Here is a 21141-nt window from a genome sequence, read left to right as displayed (position 1 = left end):
CAGACACTTGGGGGTCAGAACCTGTCCCCATTCCCAATCCGCCCCTGCCAACCTTCAACCAATATATTTTCGCTTTTTAAATCAAACTGAGCACATGTCTCGATCATACAACAACTTCTGTTACCATTTCAATATGTTTAAAAAATCTCCCATATACTATCAATGCTCAGAAAAACTAAAGACAACTTACTCCGAGCGCTTTCAACACAAAATAGTTTGTCCAAGGAATAGGAGAATAGATCCCAGCTTAATGTTGCGCAGTCAAATTTACTACCCAGAGCCGGGACACAGACAATATCATTAGTGGTTAAAATAAAAATACTCGCTCATTACGTCAACTGCCGCGGTGGCTGAGAGAGTACAGACACAGGTTCTGTGAGCTTATTTTTGGGCAGGGCCGCGGGTTCGCTCCGCGCTATGGGCGATCTTTTTTTTTTTTCTTGTTTTTAGATACTTCTTTTATATCTTGAGAATATATTGTTTAAAAAGAAAATGAAAACATTATATTACAAAAAAAAGAAAAAAAGAATGCCCGAAGCGTGGAGCGAACCCGTGGCCCTGCCCAAAAAATTTCTTTCAGAACCAGCGTCTGTACTATCTCGACCATTGTGGCAGTTGGTTTTCTAAGTAAGTATTTTTATTTTAACCGCTAAGGTATCGTCTGTGTCCCGGCTCTGTGTAGTAAATTTGACTGCGCAACATCAAGCTGGGATCTATTCTCCTATTCCTTGGACAAGAAAATCGTATTTACCTTGCGAAGTAAGTTGTCTTTAGTTTTTTTGAGCACTGATAGAGTATGGGAATTTTTCAAACATGCTGAAATGGTAACAGAAGTCGTTGGATGATCAAGACATGTGCTCAGTTTGTTTTAAAAACAAAAATATATTGACCGAGGGTTGTCAGGGGCGGCATGGGAGGGGTGCTGACCCCCAAGTGTCTGTGCTCCAGGTAGCGTTGCCCCCAAGAGAACAAGGATGATGGATGTAATAGTAGGTTTAACTTTAAAAGCTTTAGAAGATCTGTTGTTGACCCACTGATGTCTTATGACAGAATTAATGCTTACAACTGGAGCGTATGTTTATATAACCAGCGACCACAGCTCCCTCTTACGCCTTATTCTGATTGGCTAATGATTTACATTGGCTTGTATAGTACTTATATCGTAATGAGCGTCTGACTATATTACCTTATAGAGCGCCTATTGAAACAACTTAGTTATTGGCAAAATATACATTGAAAACGTAATTTGATACAAATCAAGCTTATGATATGCAGGTTTAGTACATTTCTAAATGATTGCAAGGTATTAAATGAAATAATATAAGCCTACTAACCTGGTTAATAGAGATTAGTTGTAAGCTTAGATTTCAGCGTCTTTATTTACAAATGGCGTAACTTAATTAAGGGGAGGTCACTTTGCATTTTCGTTGCACTAAGGACCTCGGACATTTTCCTATTCAGATTGCCTATCCGATTAAGGAAAAAGTGACATACGGATAGACTTCTGAAATTGCATAGTTACGATAGTTTAAGACCATTTCTTGATAAATTCGACTTCATTTTACAAATTTATGAACAAAAAAGAAGACTTTGTAAACATTTCTCATTCTCTTTTCTATTAAGATATGAACATAAATAATTTTTAAGGTTTAATTAAACATCTTTCCCCCCAGTGACGCAACAAAATAGTTCACATGCCTTTGTAAATAATTATTATATACGTATGCTGCAAAAATGGCACTTGGTCACAGGTGGGAAAGTGTTTAAAATTGAAAAAAAAACTACGTACAGGGTGTCAGCAAATAAATTTTTACATAAATATTTGACACTTATTGCATGTGTTTCCTAAACCTTACATATCTACAGCTTTATTCATTTTTGTAAATATTTCAAGCACAGAAAACACTAAACTAAATAAATAGGGGACATAGAAAGTGAAGCTAGAAAGCAGACAGATCTTTATAAGTATATCTTATGAATTTTTCAATCAGATCTGTTACCTCTTGACAGTCTAAGTCCGTCGATTGAGTGTCATCAGGATTGAGACAACTGCATCTGTCGTAAGTCAAGAACCAAGCAAGTGGCTTCGACATATTACATATGTGTCTTCAACGTAAACATGACAAAGAAATACAGACGAACTTCTATGGGAATAGTGCCACTAAGGTGCATTTTTTTTACCTTTTGTAGGACACAGTTGAAGCGAACCTAGAATGCATTATTTGCTTTTATTCAATCCAGCATCCTATACCCTAACAGAACTACACCAGGCACCATCTCATTAACTAACCTAGTTGCTTCCAGAACTTACACTGACACCCATAGAACTAATACTGACTCGCCCGTAACTAACACTGACAGCCCCAGAATTAACATCAATTCGCTCACACGTCTGAAACTTATTTCGAAGCCAACCGAATACTAGTAAGGACCTCAAAGAACTAACACAGACACCCCAAGAATATCTATATAAATGTTGATACTAGCTAGTGAAGTTCTGTTCCACTGATATAAAATGCTAAAAGTAAGGCATCCCAAAGCCCGCAGTGGAATAGGCAGTCTCCTGCACCCTTCCGTTTCAACTGAAAAAGCAATAGATGTATAGAAAACAAACAATAGGATATGATCAATGTATCAGTGTTATCAAGGGCACTCGAGTGGAAATAACTGAAGTACAGTTAGGGACCAAAAGTTTTGTTCCACTTTTATTTTTTCCGTTTCGTTTATTTTCAAAAATGTCAATAAAACTGATAATCTGCATGATATCAGTTTATTTATTGTGTTAAAATATTTCATAGTAGACATACCTTAAATACCAATGCTTATTTAAACTAAAAATACACATTTTAAATTTTTAAAAAATATGACCCTTAGTTACAAACTGTTCGAATTTCAAGAAAACGAATATGAAATAAAACTATTTTTTGTGGCAGTTTGATAGGAATATAACTTATTTATCAGTATTTGAAGCTGTTATATAAAACTATCAGCTACTGAAGTCAAGAAATAGCATTGAACTTGGGGCAAAATCCCTAGCATAATGTCCGATGTCCTTTCATTGTAAAAGATGAAGCATGAATGTTAGTGGTAAAAAATATAACCGTTATGGTTGGGACAAAACCGTTATGGTTGGGACATAAAGTTTTCTTCCTCCTAGGCCTTTCCCATAGGTTGGCAGAAAGAATACCTTTATTCTGATAATCATTAAGGAAAATAAAGCAAGGTTAGTGAGATGAGTAAAGTGTTAGTGTAAGGTATATGATACCAACAAACAAAAGAAGAGTGTAAACCGTTATGGTTGGGACATATTTTTATTAGTGGCAAATGATACAAGCAAGCAGTGTGACATGCAAACAAGTCAAAGAAAATGGTCAAAATGTGAAGGTACATCTTACCTACACAATTTCCAGTCTTTTTTGTATAAGGATACCTATTACTGGCTTATGGCTGACTTGCCTTTATCACTTGCCTTTATGTGATTGGCCACAAATTTCAGATTTTGGAGACATTTCAACATTTTTAAAAAATATGTCATCTAAAAGTATTTTTCAACTTTGGATTAAAATCATTTGGTGATTCTACTAAGTATATGGATACATATGACTCATCTATGTTAAACCCCACTGAGAAAGCTATTTATTTTTATTTATTTAAAAATAAAAAATAGTATTAAAGTGCATGTCACACAAAAAACAGCATTTTTAGGCTTCTTTGCAATATTCAATCTGCTATAACTTTTGAACCGATCCTTCGATTAAGCTGAAATTTTCACCACAATACCATTACAGTAACAGCTTTAAGGAAAAAAAATTTTATGCTGTTTTTTTATTTCTCTTGGAAATATTAATGTTTTATTCTTGCAGACAAGAAAATGAATCCTTATTTGCACGTGGCCTTATGTGTCTAGCACCAGTGGCATATAGAAGAAACAATATGGATTAGATATAAGTTTTTAAAATCATTGAAAATATCGATGACATTCCTATGGATGGTATATGTTTGAACTTGCTGAGATCATAATAAAAAATTGATAAAACCCAGATGTTTGCAAAAAACATCTCTTTGAAATAGATTAAATTATCAGACAATATTGTCAAGGCAACAATTTAAATGTTACAATTCAAAACTTGGTTGGATAGATGTCATGGTGATACTAGATCTAATACCACTAACATTTATTAATCAACCATCATTATTGACTCATTCGTTTTACGTCATTAAACACCAGAGGTGTAGCTTTAAAAACTCAATTTTTAAGGTAAAATACATAAATTGATTTAGATGACGAGTACCAGAACTCAAGAACATTCTTGAAGACAAATACAAATATACCAGTACTCTGGGGGAGACATATTGTTTTTGCCCTGTCCGTCCGTACGTAGAATATGTAGTTTTATGCGCCAGGTGTAGGCTGCATTATTCAGTGCTCTCAAATATTGATAGTTTTCTGACATTTATACTTTGTTCAGAATTCTGAAAATTGGATATATTGGATATCATCTAGCCGTGGTTGGAGTGTTGTAAATTTAAGGTGAATCATAATTGTGATTTTGAAGTTATTTTGATTTTTAAAAAAAATCATTATTGCAATTAAATTGCCAAACTTTCATATATCAGCATAGCCTGCAGCAGTAATGTGTTTCAGTGAGCGAATGTCACCGAGGATTATTTATAAAAGATCAGAGTTGCACAATATTGGACAATTACCAAGTGCACAAAAGAGACCTAATCCCATGATTATCAAAAGATTGAAAGAGTTTCGATTAATTCAATATAGAGGGACTCGAGGTGGGAAAAACCAGATTAGACGAGCATGGGACACTAACAATGGGGTAAATAATAACAACTTGATACGGATAAAACCTGAAAACTGTACATTAGTTCAGGGGCAGAAAAACATCAAAATTTGCTCCGTCAATACACGATCAGTGAAAAATAAAACACTCTCCATATGTGACTTCATCCTTACAAATGAATTCGACATTTGTGCCATAACTGAAACATGGCTCGGTAGCTCTGTTGACAAAGCGTGCATCGGCGAACTCGTGCCCGACTGTTACAAAATGAAACATGTCCCTCGTAGTGGTAGGCGCGGCGGGGGCGTAGCAATTATTCACAAGAGAGCCATACAAGTGAACATTGTCACATCAAGCAAAGACAACGAATTTTCCCAATTTGAGTATATGGATTGCAATGTAGTTACAGGCGGACACTCCATAGGCCTACGGCTTGCCATTATATACCGGCCACCCTCTTCCAAAGAAAACGGTTTAAACACAAATATTTTCCTGGAGCAAGAATGGCCCAATTTCTTAACTAAATATGCTACAATTGACAAGACCACCATCATTGTAGGGGACCTTAACTCCCATCTTGATTTACCGGAAAATAGTGACACAAAAAAGTTTACAAGCAGTCTAGATGCATGTGGCATGCGTCAACATGTACAAGAACCAACACATGTAGCTGGGCATACGTTGGATGTAGTGATAACCAGAGATAATGATGTCACGGTTTCAAATATCGAGGGCATAGATCCTGGACTCTCTGATTCAAATGGAAAGATGTCACGTGATCATTTTGCTGTGATATTTGACGCTAAAGCTTCCAAACCACCCCCAGTACGAAAAACTGTGTCGTACAGGAAATTACGTTCGATCGACATTGACTCATTTCGAGAAGACATACGAAGAATAGATTTCTTTAACACACAATGCACTCCATCTGATACTGATATCGATGAATTTGTGGAGGAATATTCAAATCAGTTAATTTCTATAGTAGACAAACACGCCCCTTTGACTACCAAGACTATTGTGTTAAGACCTTCATGTCCTTGGTATACCGAGCAACTCCACAAAGCAAAACATCAGAAACGAAAATTAGAACGGAAATGGCGTGAAAGTAAGCTCACAATCGATCACCAAATTTACCGAACACAGTGTGCTGAAGTGAATAAGATGCTAAAACAAGCTCGTGTTGAATACTATACAGGCAAAATTGACTCATGTGGCAGTGATCATAAGAGTTTATCAAAGATTACCAAAAATCTTCTTGGCGATACAAATCAGGTGAGTTTACCATCACAATCATCTCCACAGCATCTCGCACAAGATTTCAGTGACTTCTTTATTGGAAAGATCGAAACAATCAGAAACGATATAGCATCGCAAACACAATCTGTATCTGATTTAGATGACATAGAAACTGAATACACAGGTGTCAATTATGTAGAGTTTACTCAAGCCTCAGAAGACGAAGTGAAATCAATTATCAAAAAGTCAGCGAACAAATCATGCGAACTAGATCCTATCCCAACATGGTTATTAAAAGAATGTCTTGACGAACTAACACCAGTGATAACAACAATTATGAATGCATCTCTAGATGCTGCGTATGTGCCCAAAGCGTTCAAACATTCACGAATAAGACCTCTTCTAAAAAAGCCAAGCCTAGATTCTAATGTCCTAAAAAACTATAGACCTGTGTCAAACTTGCCGTTTCTGTCTAAAATCTTAGAAAAAGTGGTAGATGTTCGAATTGAAAATCATCTGAGGAACAACGAACTTCATGAAGTTAATCAATCTGCTTATAAAAAATTCCACTCAACCGAAACCGCCCTATTAAAAGTTCAAAATGACATTCTTCAGTCGTTGGATAAGAACAATGTGACTATCCTTGTGATGCTTGATCTCTCTGCAGCATTTGACACTATTGACAACGGGACGTTGATTCATCGCCTTGAACGTCACTTTGGTGTTACAGGCAAGCCACTCGCATGGATGATGTCATACCTTAGTGACCGCTACCAGACCGTATGCATACATGGCGAGCTATCACAACCAGTGCTAATGAAGTACAGTGTACCCCAAGGGTCTGTCCTGGGGCCAAAGAACTACACAATGTACACAAAACCAGTCGGAGCTATCTGCAGAAAGCACGGACTGGACAATCATTTCTATGCGGACGATTCGCAGTTATATCAATCCTTCAAACCAATAAATAAAATGTCTATTGAAGAGACCATTCATCGCGTTGAAAGTTGTTTAAAGGATATAGTAAGTTGGATGAATACTAACATGTTGAAACTCAATGCTGAAAAAACAGAATTAATCATATTTTCATCTGAACACAAGACACAATCTGTTTCAAACATATCTGTGAAAGTGGACGGCTCTGAAATCAAACAATCAGGCAGTGTCAGGAACCTCGGTGCTTTCCTGGATTCGAACATGAGGATGGAGCAACATGTGAATAGTGTGTGTAGGAATTCCTATGCACAGTTGCGGCAAATTAGTCACATCAGACAATATATAACCGCAAACGCAACCAAATCTCTAATCAACTCTCTTGTTACATCACGTTTGGATTATTGCAACTCTCTTCTATATGGAATTCCAAAACGGTCAATGAACAAACTGCAATATGTCCAAAACACGGCAGCTAGAATCGTAACCAGAACATCCAGATACGACCATATAACGCCTGTTCTGCGTGAACTCCATTGGCTTCCTGTGCAATGTAGGGTAGAATACAAAATTATAACACATACATATAAGGCACTCAAAGATCAATCACCAGCTTATGTAGCGAACATGCTAGAAATATATACACCATCCAGAAATCTGAGATCGCAGAATAATGCATTAAAACTAGTGGTGCCCAAATGTCGAACAATACGATTTGGTGACAGTAGCTTTCAGACAGCTGCTGCGAGGTTATGGAATGCCCTCCCATCTGGCATAAGAGAGTGCAAGACCGTGCAAAGTTTCAAAAAAGCGCTAAAGACGCATTATTTCATACAATTCTTTGGCAACTAACATCTCACTGATTACCTGATTTATAATGTAGGTACTTTGCCGGCCAATTAATTACTTTAATTAAGAACTCCAGTGTGACAGAATAATATTGGCGGTGTTTTTTTCTGTGGGATGTATCGTGGATGTTCTCCGGACCGTTTAGGTAGGGATTGGCCCAATCATCCGGGACGGTTTGCATGCTGTGATGCATTTCGCAGACATCATACCGTTTAATTCTGTCTGTTCAAAATGTAAGATATCTTCTGTTCTATTCTGCTCTGACCTGTGTCTTTGGTAGGTCAGTTAATGTTTTATGATATTGTATTTTGTTTCATGTTTTGATCTGCCTACCTTCCAATTTAAAATGCTTGGTATCTTATTACCGTAATGTAATTTTAATTTCTTCTATAATAGTTCAATTCCCATTTTTTATTGAACATTATATAAATGTTTTTATGTAAAGCACTTTTGAACGTATTTTTATATGAAAAGAGTGCTATATAAATGTGGTATATAATAATAAAAGTACGTCACACTTCATTTCCGAGCAATAACTGGAGAACCATTTGACCTAGATCCTTCAAACTTCATAGGTTGGTAGGGCTTATGGAAGAGACGACCCCTATTGTTTTTGGGGTCACTCCGTCAAAGGTCAAGGTCACATGGGTCTGAACATGGAAATCCATTTCCGACCAATAACTTGAGAACGACTTGAACCAGAATTTTGAAACTTCATAGGATGATTGGTCATGCACAGTAGATGACTCCTATCGATTTTGGGGTCACTCCATCGAAGGTCAAGGTCACAGGGGCCTGAACATGGAAAACCATTTCCGATCAATAACTTGAGAACGACTTGACCCAGAATGTTGAAACTTCATAGGATGACTGGTCATGCATAGTAGATGACCCCTATTGATTTTAGGGTCATTCTGTTAAAGGTCAAGGTCACAGGGGCCTGAACATCGAAAACCATTTCCGATCAATAACTTGAGAAGCACTTCTTCGTCATGCATGGAGGGATTTTGATGTAACTTGGCACAATTATACACCATCCTGAGATGAAGTGTCATGCGCAGTTCCTTTCTTTAGAATTACTACCCTTTGTTGTTACTATAAATAGCTTATATTGTAACTTCTTCATTACTAGTCGTAGGGAACAATCGAGACCACTTTTCTGTAGTACAACATCATGAACATGCATGCTACATCCAATTTTGAGGTGTATTTTGACCAATCTCTACCTGGTAAAGATTTTTGTGTGGACTTACAATTTTTTTTTTGGATTTTTTTTTTGGGGGGGGGGGGGATTTTTTTTTTTTTTTTAAAGATTAACTTCCCTTGATGTTACTATAAATAACTTATATTGTAACTTTTTTATAATTGACTATAGGGAAAAGCCAAGACCACTTTTCTGTGGTACAACATTGATGTTACTTTCAAATTTTAGGTGTATTTTAAGGTCTCTCTACCTGGTAAGGAGTTTTTTGTGGACTTAGAAAAACAAAAGACTTACAATGATTGCTAAACAACAGCAGCTAGAGTAAAGAAATTTGCTGTGACGGGCGTATATTATGGCATCCTGGCACTCTTGTTTGTTTTTGGGGTCACTTTGTTAAAGGTCAAGGTCACAGGGGCCTGAACAATGATAACCGTTTCCGATCAATAACTTGAGAACCTTTTGACCCAGAATGTTGAAACTTCATAGGATGATTTAACATCAGAGTAGATGACCCCTATCAATTTTTGGGTCACTCTGTTAGAGGTCAAGGTCACAGGATTCTGAACATGGAAAACAATTTCTGATCAATAACTTGAGAACTACTTGACCCAGAATGTTGAAACTTCATAGGATGATTGAACATGCAGAGTAGATGACCCCAATAGATTTTTGGGTCAGTCTATTAAAGGTCAAGGTCACAGGGGCCTGGTCATGTTAAATCATTTCCAGAAAATAACTTGAGAACCACTTGACCTAGAATGTTGAAACTTAATAGGATGATTGGACATGCAGAGTAGATGACCCCTATTAATTTTGGGGTCACTTGATCAAAGGTCAAGGTCACAGGAGCCTGAACAGTGACTTGAGAACCACTAGACCAAGAGTGTTGAAACTTAGGGGGATGACTGGACATGCCAAGTAGATGATCCCTATTGCAGCCAACCATCAGTGTCTCTTTGACTTTCGCTCCTGACCCCAATTGACTTCTTGCCTATTGGACTTTGCATTGGGGGAGACATGTGCTTTTTTACAAAAGCAATTTCTAGTATTATCTGATATTTTGTAGTTGCCATCCTGCTAACAGGACATCTATAGTCAATTTAGATTAATTAGAACCCCCAGATAGAACCCCCTACGGATTGTAATGTAGAGTTGTTACTGAGACACTTAAATTATTTCAAATTTGTTATCTTCTTAGTCTCTTTTATATACTCCTGGTTTAGCCCCAGTCAATTCTGTGTTTGAAATATGTCCAACCGTCTTTCATTTGTTGTTCCCCTTCTTGGTTTAATAAGTGACAAGTTATTCCTTATCAGCGGTATCACTTGCTAATTATTGTGAGATCAGCTAATTTCAATTTTCTGTTTATATTTATTCTTTGATTTAGTTTAGTGAATTTTTGAACACCTGGAATTTGGTGCTTTCTCTAAAAAGCATTTTGACTTGCCCTGCTGATTTTTGACTTTCAGGGGCAAGTAATGGCATATCCTTATTCCTATTAAACTCTAAACATAAATGGTCTGGTACTATATATTAGTCTCTTGTTTTGCAGAAAAAGCTGCATTGGCTAAAAACATCATGTGTTACTAAAATCAAAATAAAATAAAAACACAGTGAATTTTGATATTTTTAACTACAGCTAGGAAATATATCACGATAGAAAAAGGAAAGATTCAACTGCATAAAAGTCCTGAGTTACTTGGAAAAAGTTAATTTTGTTAAAAAGTTATCAAGAGTCAAAAGTAGTGGTCTGAAGTTGAAAATGCTGATAATTCAAAAAGTATTTTAGGTAAAGTCACCAAATCACACATAATTACATTTGCCTCTCTAAATGTTTTTATTTCGTTTCTCTAACAGGTATCTCAAGTTAAAGACCAGAGAATGAATTTGTTACCGAAGGACCACAGTGAGTTTGTGAAGCCAGAGTACTGGGAGCAGTTCTTCAAGAAGAGAGGGGCAAAAGCTTTTGAATGGTAAATGTTCATGTTAACCATTTAATTTCTGTTTAAATAAGAGGGGCTATACGGAATCATGTGTTCATTAAATTCACTGTGACAGCGAATTAGCTCATGAAATATATAAAAGAAACACCACGTTATTCAATTAAATAACTTTTAGATTTATCATCACCCACCGAAAGTGCTTGAATATAGATTTGGTGTTATCCGTCTGGCTGTCCATCTGTGCATGCATGTGTTGTGTGCATTCATGTGTCGCGTCCCTCTGTCACTCTGAAATTGAAAATGCTTCTAAATAAAAAAAAAATTAACAAAAGTATAGATCACTATTGGTCAGTGATGTATGTATAGGATATAAGCCTCAAACGATCCAATATGTAAAATACTGGACTGTCCGAAGCGCGTAAGCGCTGAGGACCTTCCAGTATTTTACATTTTGGATCGTTTGAGGCTTATATCTTACTTAAAACATTGTTTTTATAACTTAACCAATAAGGAATTATGTACGAACCATTGACGTAAAATATTCTTAAATTAAATTCGCTTTTTTATTCACTTAACCGCATTTGATAACAATTGCTATATGATTATGAATACCCTGTAGATATCTTCATGACAAATTTTAGCACGTTTTTCTCATAATGCACGATCGCGTTTTTCTCGTGTTCCTCTTGTTTCTCGCTTTCGTAAAACAGGACTTTAGTTAGCTCGGGATTCTCTTGAAGCTTTTAATTGTGTTAACATGCACGGAATAAACAGTAGTATTCTCACGAATGGCGGCGGTGGTGAAAAGAAATTTTGTGACATTTTGGAAACAAAAACTGGATTTATTTTAATTTATGGCAAGAGTAAAGTGCTTCTGTTCTTTTTATGTAAGCGTGTACAAGGAAACTTTCTAGGTGTTAAAATTTACAAGGGTATGGCGGATGAGGATAATCACGGGGGAGGAACTGTTACACGAGACTCGGTTGTGGAGGATATCATGTTACAGATTTAGGATGCTACTGATACAGTATTCCTGGATAACGTTACAGCATTCGGAGGATAATAATCGCTGTCGATGTTTTTTTGCCAAAGAAATAGTAAAGATTTATCTCTTTTTTGCAAAAGTAAAAGTTGTTTTTCTAGATCAATGGTATGTACGTCTGTTGAGACATGGTTTAACACGTGAAACACAGTATATTGATCTCTATCAAGCGTTTAATGACAAAATCCGAAATTTTGATAGAAAATAATCTAAAAGAAGTTGATCAAAATATGTTTCAACCATATTTTATGCTCATTTGCATCGATAAAGACCCTGTTTAGGCATGCAGTTATAATACGAGGTAGAAACATCAATGTGGGTCAAATTTTTCGTGGTTTTATAGAATGTTACAGTTGTGGGGTGCTTCTTCTGGATGTGTTACAGGTTTAGGATGATACTTTTTGGAATACATTTTGACAATATACAATACCAGGATAGCAAATAAAATTTAGATATCATGAATTATGCGGGATTTTTTGTAAGATGTAACAAACATATTATACCAAGTGCATTTTTTTCTAATTTCGAAATTCTAAATCTGATTCAACAGCTATATATATTAAAATGATATCATATATAAACATTTTCAGTGGAAACTAGTGTTCTATATCCAATGTATATGATACCATAATCACCAATTCGCATTGATTCGTCGTTTGCATTTTAATAGGCTGTTCTTTCATAAATAGTACCTGTTTATGCTACATGTATTAAGCTAGCAAACGATGTGTCCTAGCTTCAGAGGAGCTTTGTAATGCGTGTCTTAATCAACGGTTTCAATTACTAATAAGCTTAAAAGAAAATATCCTCCCGGAATCGGTAATGGAGAACTTAAGAAATTAATTGGCTTTTCTCACGACAACTCGCACATGTGCAATAAAACTTTATTTCAAATAACAAAAGATTCTTTTTTTGTTAAACATGTATACGTGTTTACTGTTGGAACAACCATCGAATCATCATATGCATCTGCGCAATGAAGATCTGGCAAGCATGCACAATCAAATAGGCTAATCTGAAGCATTGAATCTGTTTGGTCACAGTTAGGAGCCTATATCATTTAACAAAGGATTTTATACGCAATTCATAGTTAAAATGTATAATGTTTCAGGATTTTCTTCTAAAAATATATGCTTTTTTGTTTTTGTGTGTATGACAGTGTCAAGGGCTTTTCAGGGCTGTGCGCCATGAGAAGGCATGTCTCAGTACTGTAGGCATTGCGTGCATGTGTGTGTTCGGGTTTAACGTCTTTTGTCAACAATTTTTCAGTCATATAAACGACGGTGTCTATACTTGTAGCAGTGAACACAATGCCCAACTTTATAGTGCTGCCTCACTGGAATATCACGCCGTAGACACGTGGCATGATACCCAACCCGGTCACATTATACTGACACCGGGCTGACCATCCCTAGCACTATCCTCTTAATGCTGAGCGCCAAGCGAGGAAGCTACTAGTACCATTTTTTTACGTCTTTGGTATGACGCGGCCGGGGATCGAACCCACGACCTCCCACACTCGAAGCGGACGCTCTACCACTAGGCTACCGAGGCGGTTCCTGTAGGCATTGCGTAAACGCGAGCACGAGCACATTTAAATTTGGGTTGTTCAAAAATTAGGAGTTACCTTATAAACATAGTAACTCACTCTCTTTTTAGATTTGAACGAAAGTAATTAATCTATGTGAATATAAATAAAGAAACACTTAAAACATTTTTCGATTTCGCTCCGCGATATCTTTGGTGATTTATTTAGAGGTTATGAAAAAACATTTAACAACCGATGTATTTAGAGATTGTTCAAACGATCGGTCAATTTGCTTGGAAAAGGGTGTGTTTTTAAACGTTGCCAGCAACGCCACTCTAGTACATGTCTGACTGCCTCAAATGACAAAATAAATGTTGTTTAGCAGTATTTACATCTAACAACAGAATCCTGAAGAAGGAAAAGGTATCATCCTAAATCTGTAACACATTCAGAAGCAGCACCCCACAACTGTAACATATCCTGCTAAACTGCAACATTCTATAAAACCACGAAATATTAGACCAACAGTAAGTTTTCTATCTCGTATTATAAGTCCATGCCTGAAGAGGGTTTTAATCAATGCAAATTTGCATGAAATACGGTTTGAATATCTTTTAATCAATTTGTTTTAGATATTTTACTATCAAAATTTCAAATTTTGTTATAAAACGCTTGACTGACATCAATATACCGTGTTTCGCAGGTTAAGATATGTCTCAACAGATGTGCATATCACTGATCTAGGAAAACAATTTTTATTTTTGGAAAAAGAGATCAATCTTTACCACATCTTTGGCAAAAAAAATACCGACAGCTATTATTATCCTCCGAATGCTGTAACGTTATCCAGGAATACTGTAACAGAAGCATCCTAAATCTGTAACATGATATCCTCCACAACCGAGTCTCGTGTAACAGTTCCTCCCCCGTGATAATATTTCACTGAAAGCGTAGTTGGAATCGGACAGCTGGAGAACATACATGTGCACAGTATGAGAAATTGGGTGATTTGTTTACTTGCCTGGCAATATACTGTTGTAGTGATTTATTAGTTCAATGACAGTTTTTGTTGGGTTGTACATAAATTTGCCCTAAAAATCTTCAAATATAGTGCAAGAAGACTTACAGAACACACACTTTTGATATATTATCGGATACAGCTAATGGTAAGTCAAAACCCTTTATATTATTTTCGTTCCTGTTAACATGGTTAATTAGTTAATATACGGCACAAAGCGGCAAGACGGAAGCTGAAAACGAAGAAAAACTTGCTTTCAATCTGAATTTTATTTGTGCACCCAAAACTACTCCTATTTAACAGTGTTTAAGTTATTATGACAATAGATGACGGTGCCTGAGGCACTCAAAGTGAAAATATATTTAATTAAGTCCCAACTGGAGTATTAAAAAAAAATTTTAAGCCGCGCCATGAGAAAAACCAAAATAGTGTGTTTGCGACCAGCATGAATCCAGACCAGCCTGCGCATCCGCGCAGTCTGGTCAGGATCCATGCTAGTCGCTTTTAAAGCCTATTGGAATTAGAGAAAATGTTAGAGAACAGCATGCGAATGCGCAGAGAATGCCCGGATACGCAGGCTGGTCTGGATCCATCCTGGTCGCAAAGCCACTGTGTTGGTTTTCTCATGGCACGGCTCATTTGATATCATTCGCCTTGAATTTATTAGATATTTTATCACTTAAATCTCAGTATTTCATCCGAAAATATAAAACGAAATTGTATATACCAGAACAAAATTTAAAAATAACGAGTCAAAACTAAGGTTCATGTAAGTACATATGTCCCTTATTTGCATTTTTTTCTAATAGGCAGTCTCACAGAGTGAACAAATGTGAGCAAATACTTCACACTGGCTCCGAACACAAGAAATGAAGGCAATCTATTATTTTATACGTGTTGTGCTGTAAACGTTTATATTTTGAAAGAAACACTCTTTTTTTTGTCTTTTTTTTTTTTCAATACGGATAATGCCAAGGTTTTCAACGGAAAATTTAGGGTATTGGAAAAAATGTGTTTTCAGGATCCAGGATAGTCAATAAAATTAATAAGCATTATGCTCAAATAAACATGAACTGTAAATTCCTATGGTTAATGCTAAAAATTACTGTCAATATGCATTTGCTGGCGTTTAAATGAACATTTAGAAACGTGTAAGCATTCAGTTAGTTTTTTTCTATGCACAGATGCACAGATAAATTCGGAAAATGTGGATTGTGACGTAACAAAAAATGGGCTATGGTATGAGGATGCAATTATTAACTTAACTTTCGTAAATTGTAAATTATTAGTATTGTTTTTATGCTCTATGAGCATAGTTGTCACTTAGTCCGCTCGTCGGTTCGTCCGTCTATCTGGAATATAACTTGAAAATTATTAACGCCATTTTATTGAAATTTCACATAATTATAGAGGTCATTAAGATAAAGAGCACTGTCAAAGAACCATAACTCTACCTTACCTAGCTTTTGAATTATCTCCCTTTACTACACAAAATAAGGCTTATAAATGACATTTCATTGAGACTTCATGAAATGATGGAGACCATTGACGGAAATATCAGTGTCAAAGAACCATAACTCTACCTAGGTTTTAAATCATCTTCATTTTTATACAAATAAGGCTTGTTCGGAGCTTTACTTTCATAAAGTATTAACGGCATTTCATTGACACTTGACAAAAATGATAGAGGCCATTGATGGGAATTGCAGTTTCAAAGAACCTTAACTCTTAGACTACGTTACCTGGTTTTTGGATTATTTCCCTTAAGCACATGCATTGGGGAGCATCATTCGGTTTTACCAATTCCTTGTTGCGACTGAAATACTATTAAAAAGGTAGTTAAACGTAAAAAGGCACTACCGAATTATTATGGTTTATTTGTACTGTATTTAGTCTTTAAAGTTTCTAAGTTAATGCAATAGAAGGCCCTCCCTCGTCTCGAAATCTAGGAATTTACCACAGTACAGCCTCAAAGAACTATCATGACTGGTCTTATAAAACAGCTTTTTAGCAGAAAGGAATAAATTCTTGCATAATTTTTAAAACTGGAAACGTAAACAATATTGACGAAATTGTTTTACTTTGATTTTATCTTTGATCAAAAGGTGGACGGATAGCTCAGTGGTTTGCACACTGGTCTTCCAATCCTGATCCCCGGCAGCTACTCGGGAATTTTCAGAAACGCTCTTCAGTGTTTTCAACCTAACTAGAGGTGTACTGGTCAGGAATCCATGCAATCCTTGCGTATATCAGTGCTATACACTGGGCACGTTAAAGAACCAAGGCTGTCTATTCGCAACGACCTAGGCTAAGTTAACCGGACAAGCCTGTATCTGATTTCTGATCTCTGTGTCGTGGGGGCTTTGTCTCACTCTGTCCCTCTGGTCAGATCGCTCTGTGTCTGTACTAGTAGAGGAGGAATTATGCGCCCTGTGTAGCTGCACTTGAACTATGTAAAGCGCCTTTGAACGTGAAATTGATCATGAAAAGGGTGCTATATAAATCTGGTATGATAATAATAATAATAATAATAATAATCTTTGCATTTAAAATCGGAAATAATTAAATTCCCCATAACCTTTGTCAGATTTTATAACCAACTTGGCTATAATGTAAACTGAACAATCCATGCGACAAAAAGCGGCGTATAGATACGCGATGGTATCATTTGACAAATTCTAGTGATTTATTGTTGTCTTTAACACGGTGGCGATACCTTAGGTATGCAGGGGTGCAAAATTTAACCTTTTTTTCATGGTAACTTTATTAATACTTAACCAGTCAATCTGACTAAAGTACAAATCCAACTGTTTGCACTTTTCAAAAAAAATACGAACTCGTGTGCCCAAGCCTAACCACCGAGGCGGTAGTTTTCTTATGAGCGGGCACTCGTTCTTATTTCGTTTAAATTGGTGAAGTATTAACAAAGTTATCAAGGTACCCAAGGTATCGCTACCGTGTTTAAACACATTGTGGCAGCGGACGAAAACACGGATTTTTTCTGCCTGTTCATATTTACTTGTGAAAAACAATTTAAGCCTATTTTTTACAGAATTTATATATGTATATAATAAAGATCTATTCTGTTCTGAAAGAAGCATAAAAGATCTAAATCGACAGGTAAGGGAAACAGTCTAGGCTATGAATTATCTAATGGGGTCGAAAACTGCCGACACAATGTTTTTATGTCGGCAGATATCGACACCCCATTCTTTCGTGTCTCCTTGGCATCTTGGTAATATTTTTCCTCATAATTGTTGTCAAGGACGTCTTTCTCATCTGTCCTTGTGTTGCACACGCGAAAATAACTAAATTTTAAAAAGCAGTTTCAAGGGAGACAACACTATCCACCTTACGACTTGCAATAACTCTTCCAAATATTGCTGAAGGAGATACGTCCTGTCAGTATGAACAATATCTTGATGTAAAACGATAGAGCGCAGGAGTTTCGCATCGACTCACAGACATTTAGGAAGAGTTTGTGACGTCATAGAAACGTCACAGAAAATATTAAAGACTGTAGCATTAACATAAATGAACTCTTACAATTAGGGTGTCGATAACTGCATGAACTGACGACTGTCGGTATTACCCGACATTACGCTAGTATATTAGTACTTTATAGTAGTAAAGTAACTTGATAGTACCACAGGAACATGCAGTATTTTAGTCCTTTATAGTAGCACACTAAAATGCTGTATTCAGTTTCTAGTACTTGATAGTATCACAGGAATAGGCTGTATTTTAGTACTTGATACAGTGTAACTTCCGAAAACCGGACCTTCTGAAAACCGGAAACCTCTGAAAACCGCACGAAACTCAAGGTCCCGATTTTTTCTGTTCTTATTTCTATATATTGTTAACCTCTGAAAACCGGAACTTCCGAATTCTGAAAACCGGACGATTTTTGAAGGACCGTTTATATTTCAACACTAAAATTGACTTCCGAAAACCGAACAGCAAAATTTTTGCCGGGTTAAAAATGTCACCTGTTAATCCAAAAACGCTGTCAACATGTTGTTTTTTATCTATCAGCGGCCTGTGTTTATTTTTTACACGCTAGATAATCACAATGACCTTATGATGCAAAAATAAGGAAACAATTAGCGATACCTTTTATTTGTATTCAATTTATGAAAAAGTGATAAATTAAATATCTTAGTGTGATAAACATTTTTAATGTTTGACGAATGTAAGACAGATGTTTTGGTTCATTTAGTTACATCGATTAAACTATGCATTGTCAACATTAACGAAATGTTGACGAACTCCGAATGCCAAAGATGGTAAAATTAAGTGGAAAATATTTGCATAAATGCTATTATTTAAGAAATGTTGTTTCTTTTTTATATTCGTTATTTATGTATTTTTTTTCCTTAATGTTTATAACTAACTAATTAATTAATTAATCAATTACTTTTTATAAAATTGTAAAAATTAAAAAAACATAATAATCTCCTACACCCTACTTGTAAATAAAACTCTTGTGCACCAAGTCCACTGCCTACAAACTTTCAAACTTCTGAAATCCGGAAACTTCCAAAAAGCGAACTTTTAGGCTGGCCCGGAGGTCGTTCGGTTTTCGGAAGTAACACTGTAGTACCAAAGTAACTTGATAGTACCACAGTAACTTTAGAGTACCACAGGAACATGCAGTATTTCAATACTTATAGTAGCACAGTAACTTAATTGTACCACAGTAATGTGAGAATAGCACAGGAACGTGCAGTATTTTAGTACTTGATAATAGCACACTAAAATGCTTTATTCAATTTCTAGTACTTAATAGTATCAGAGGAAAAGGCTGTATTAAAGTATTTGATAGTATCAAGGTAACCTGATTGTACCACAGTAACTTGATAGTTCCAAAGTAACTTGATAATACCAAAGTAACTTGAGAGTAACGCGAACATACTGTATTTTAGTACTTTATAGTACCACGGTAACTTTAGAGTACATCAGGAACTTGAGATAATTTAATACTTTATAGTACCACAGTAAGATGCTGTATTCTATAGTCTGTCCCACCTAATTTTGGACCTCAGCTTTGGGCTGATATGAAGAAATGAAACGGGATCAAAGAACAATTGAAACATGTTTTTGTCTCAGAATAAAAAAAGTCACCCGTGACCCTCGAGAATTTCAAGGATTTTTGAAACAATCATCTGGTTTTCCCGTGCGACTAAATTTCATTTTCTCTATGGTAATTCACTGTTCTTTATTTCTGGTCGCTATTTCCAAATATTCTCTATTTTGGAGATTTTCGGGAAATTTCACGTGTTATTCTGTTGGGAAGTTTCACACTTATTTTTTACACTTAGCTAATTTTTCCTCCCGTAAGACACAAAATTGGTTTGAAATAGAATTTACAATTTAGTGAATGACATTTTGACAAAATTAATGTAAAAATAGAAAAAGAACTTACTTTGCACGATAGAATACAGCCATTTATAAATTGTGCATTAAACTGGACATCGTTTGGAAGGATTTAAGGATAAATGGAATAATGATTAAAGGAATTTATAATTTAATCATTATCCCAACAATAAAATTGTAAAAAGGGATTTTTCTATCACCGACAAAACAAGCAACCTTGACGTTACCAGTTACGGAAGGTGCGTTATACTTATAAATTTGAAATTTTGACTTTTTACCTGTAAACTGTAGATGATTGTCGGAAAGTCGCCATTATGACTTAAATTGTGTCAGTGTGACGTAAAACCAAGCGTAGAAGCAACAACGTGAAAACCAAAAAATAATGTATCACTGTCAACATAAATTCTGAAGTTTCAGGAGATTCCAAAGGCCAGGATTCAGGGCCGGCTTGAGGGAGCCCGTGTCCCCCTCCGGTTGGCTGAGAAGTGACCTATAGGCTTACTCATATTACTCATATTAGGCCTAGAGTCTACTCATCAATAATGCACCCTACTATTTTGGTAAAGGAATAATTTTTTCTCAAAATTTGTACCCAGAAACGCACTAGAGGCCACCATTTCATACCTGTATTTCAAAATTTTCAAGGGGGAGAGCCCCCTGACCCCCCCCCCCCCCCCCCCCCCCCCCCCCATCAAGAGAGGAGTAAGGAGTAACCCCTCCATTATTAGATCTATAACAGGCCAAAAACTGCACAGGAAGCAACCATTTTATGCCTGTATTTCAAAGATTTCCAGGGGAGAGCCCCCCTGACCCCACTAAAATGAGCGGAGTTCATCCACTAATAAATGCACCAGAGGACACCATTTCATACCCACACGTCCCTAACATGGGCAAGGGCATCCCTCCAGTTCCTCGCATCCCCTCCAATGCCTCGCTATGTACTGCCCCTTTGTAACAGAAGTAAATGTTTCATATACGTAGGCTACTTCTTGGTGAAAAAAAAAAAACACAAAAAAAAACACACACACAAAAAAAACCCATGTGTTTTATATCATCGAAAATAAAAGTAACTGACATGCTTCTATCTTTTCAAGCTATGAACAAAATATCCCTTCAAAAAGTCATATGAGCCGCGCCATGAGAAAACCAACAAGGTGCATTTGCGACCAGCATCTGTGCAATCTGGTCAGGATCCATGCTGTTCACTAACGGT

Source organism: Mercenaria mercenaria, chromosome 5 (genome assembly GCF_021730395.1).
Source record: "Mercenaria mercenaria strain notata chromosome 5, MADL_Memer_1, whole genome shotgun sequence".
Classification (NCBI taxonomy): Eukaryota; Metazoa; Mollusca; class Bivalvia; order Venerida; family Veneridae; genus Mercenaria; species Mercenaria mercenaria.
The sequence above is the reverse complement of the archived record's forward strand: the minus strand, read 5'-3'. Positions refer to the sequence as shown.